Source organism: Alosa alosa, chromosome 4, assembly GCF_017589495.1.
Source record: "Alosa alosa isolate M-15738 ecotype Scorff River chromosome 4, AALO_Geno_1.1, whole genome shotgun sequence".
NCBI classification, from domain to species: domain Eukaryota; kingdom Metazoa; phylum Chordata; class Actinopteri; order Clupeiformes; family Clupeidae; genus Alosa; species Alosa alosa.
In genome coordinates, this window is record NC_063192.1 from 33,909,025 (window position 1) to 33,912,095 (window position 3,071).

Here is a 3,071-nt window from a genome sequence, read left to right on the forward strand (position 1 = left end):
CAATATTAGGGATCCCAAAACAGAGTTAGTGTATCCCCATTATGGACCAATCCATCATGTGTGCATGAGTGTGTGTGTGTGTGTGTGTGTGTGTGTGTGTGTGTGTGTGTGCGCGGTGAGGGGTGTAGCGTGTGTGTGTGTGTATGTGGTATGTGAGTGCGTGAGCGTGCGTGTGCGTGTGTGTGTGATGTGTGACAGAGACCGTGCGTCCACGTGAGCGTGCGCGGAGAGAGAGCGTGCGTCCGTGTGAGTGTGTCCGTGCGTGAGCGGAGGTGTGTGCAATGTTAGCTGATGATCCACACCACCCAGGTCATAGTCCCAGCCCTTGTGTGGTGCGTCACCGAGCGGCCTTTCACTGCGGGAAGACTGGGACCAGGCTGGATATTTCCATATAAATGCAACAGCCTGGCGATTCATCGGTGGGTCCCTGGGCGGCTAAACCCAAGTAACCCGGGACGCCGGGGAGATCTGACCGGACAGCAGGCCCGAGGATCCGCAGGTGGGTGAGGAGGATGAGGAGGATGAAGGAGGATGCTAGCGGGCGGCAGTCTGCGTCGGGGGAGCCGCCGAGGGCGCTCATCTTAGCCGCGCCCCGTTGAGCTGGTGAAGCCGCCGACAGCAACCCGGGCCAATGCGGTCCAAATAGCTGTTTGGTCATGCTTGTTGTTCCACGGGCCGGCCGACGGGGTGGGGGTGGTGGTGGGCTTGGTGATAACGGGGCTTTGTGAGTGTCCGCGGCGCTATGTGTGTGTGTGGATGGTCCCGCCCGGCTCGATCCTGAACCTTTATACCGTCCGAAAGCCGCTGGTTGACCTGGCTCTGGAAGATCTACATGGTAGGGGCTGTGTGTGCGGCCCGCTGATAGGGATGGGGAGAGGAGCACGGGGAGGAGCTTAGAGAGGAAGAGGCGGGGCTAGTGGGGGTTGGGCTCTGAAGGGGAGTGACCACCGCTGAAACCACGCCCACAACGCACACACTGCTGCTGTCGCCTGACACAGACTCCGCCTCCGCTCCGCTGTCCTGGGGGGCGGGGCTCTGAGGGGCATGGCCATTCAGACGGGTTGGGGGAGGCTTGCTGCTGTGTGCATGCACTTCCCCATCGGGTCTCCGGGTTCAATGGGAGGAGGAGTTTGGGCTGAGGGCGGAGAGTTGATCCCTGGAGGAGTTTTGACCCCGCCTCTTCTCCTTCTGTTTCTTGCTTCACGATTTCTTTTCTCTCCTCGTTTCTTTCTCCTTCTTAGCCTTCTTCTTCTCTCTTCCTTTCTCCTTTCTCCTTTTCATCGCCCGCTCATGGCCACGGTTCTTCTCAGGGCCTCCAGCTGGACAGGGACAACAGGACACGGTCAGATACTCACACTCACACACACACACAATACAATACATGTAGACACACCTCCACATCCACACAAACACACCCAGACACGCGACATTGACACGCATCACACACACACAATAACACACACAAACCTAGACACGCGACATCCCATCAATAACACACGGACACGCGACACAATAAACACACACCGATGACTAAAGTATCTATCTATATATCCATTCATCTATCTATCTATTCCATCTACCTGTGCACACCTTGGAAACTAGATGATAATGATGATGATAGAAGCAGGAATAGTAGCAACCAAAGTCTGAAGTACCATCACAGAGGCTAGCTACTAGTAAGTTTTATTGCAGCTTCTTCTGCTGTGTAAAATATAAGTTACGCGCAGTAGTCTTTTTCACAACAGTTTACACCTCTGTTCAGGAGAATATTGCAACTAGTGTCGCTACCCGCCACCACGTACAAAGGAAGAGCATAAAATGGTTACGGCGCTTCTGTGACGCCACATTGTCGCTATAGAACGGTAAGTGTTGGAGTATGTGGGACATTTAACACCACACTCACAATCACATCATCAATATCATCATCAATAACAATAATAATAATAATAATATCACCTGCTCCTGTAGTTCCTTGTTTATGCTTGCTTTCCCTCTCCTGAGCTTGGCTGAGCTGAGCTGCTCCTTCGACGCGGAACTCGCCCCATAGCTGTTTCTTGCTGTCGCCCCATGATGTGGGATCGCTGCTCTGTTGTGCTCTTGCAGCTTCCCTCCAGGCTCTGGGCGCTACTGTTTCCTCCTGAGGGCCGCTGCAGCCTGACGCCTGGCCTGGCCTCTCCTCTTCCTGGCTTCGAGGGACGGCTCGGCTTCACACCTCCTGCTGTGCAGCTGTTGCTGACGCCAGCGCTTCTGCTCACACTCCAGCTGAGGACACATACACACACACACACACACAACCTTCAGCAGTGGAGTCAAACAGGCAGGCACACACACACACACACACACACACACATACACACACACAACCTTCAGCAGTTGAGTCAAACAGGCAGGCACGCACACACACACACACACACACACGCACGTACGCACGCACGCACGCACACACGCATACACGCATACACCTCACACACACACACACACACACACACACACATCGACCCGGACCCCTGGCCAACCTGTAGCCTCATTAAACAGCATACAGTGCATCAGTGTGCTCACTCTGCAGCTGAGGAGTCATATATACATATCATAAAATTACCAATTACCAACCATTTCGTTCGAAAATTCTAAAACAAATTTTACATTTTTCAGTAGCCATAGGTGTGTAGATTTGAACAAAATCTAGTTTAGTTCTTACTGGGGCTTTTACTGCCTAAAATATCCAATTTTGTTTACCACACTCGGAGGTTAGTGCTGGGCTGGTGGGTGCCTATTTCTAACCTTTCACACAGCACATCAACGGTTAGACCGAGAATTCTCGTCACAAATCAACATTCCATGAAAATGTAATTTTTGGTGCATAGCTAATTTAGATACACTTATGGTGTGGGCGTTTATGGTGTCGGCCGTCTTGGTTTGTATAGAAATGAATAGTAAGTGACACATACACGTAAGAGGTCGGAAATACAGGACAATTGGTAATAGGAGACGTTCCTATACACATACAAACAAATACATACATACACTCTCACACACACACACACACACACACACACACATTACAGAGGTGT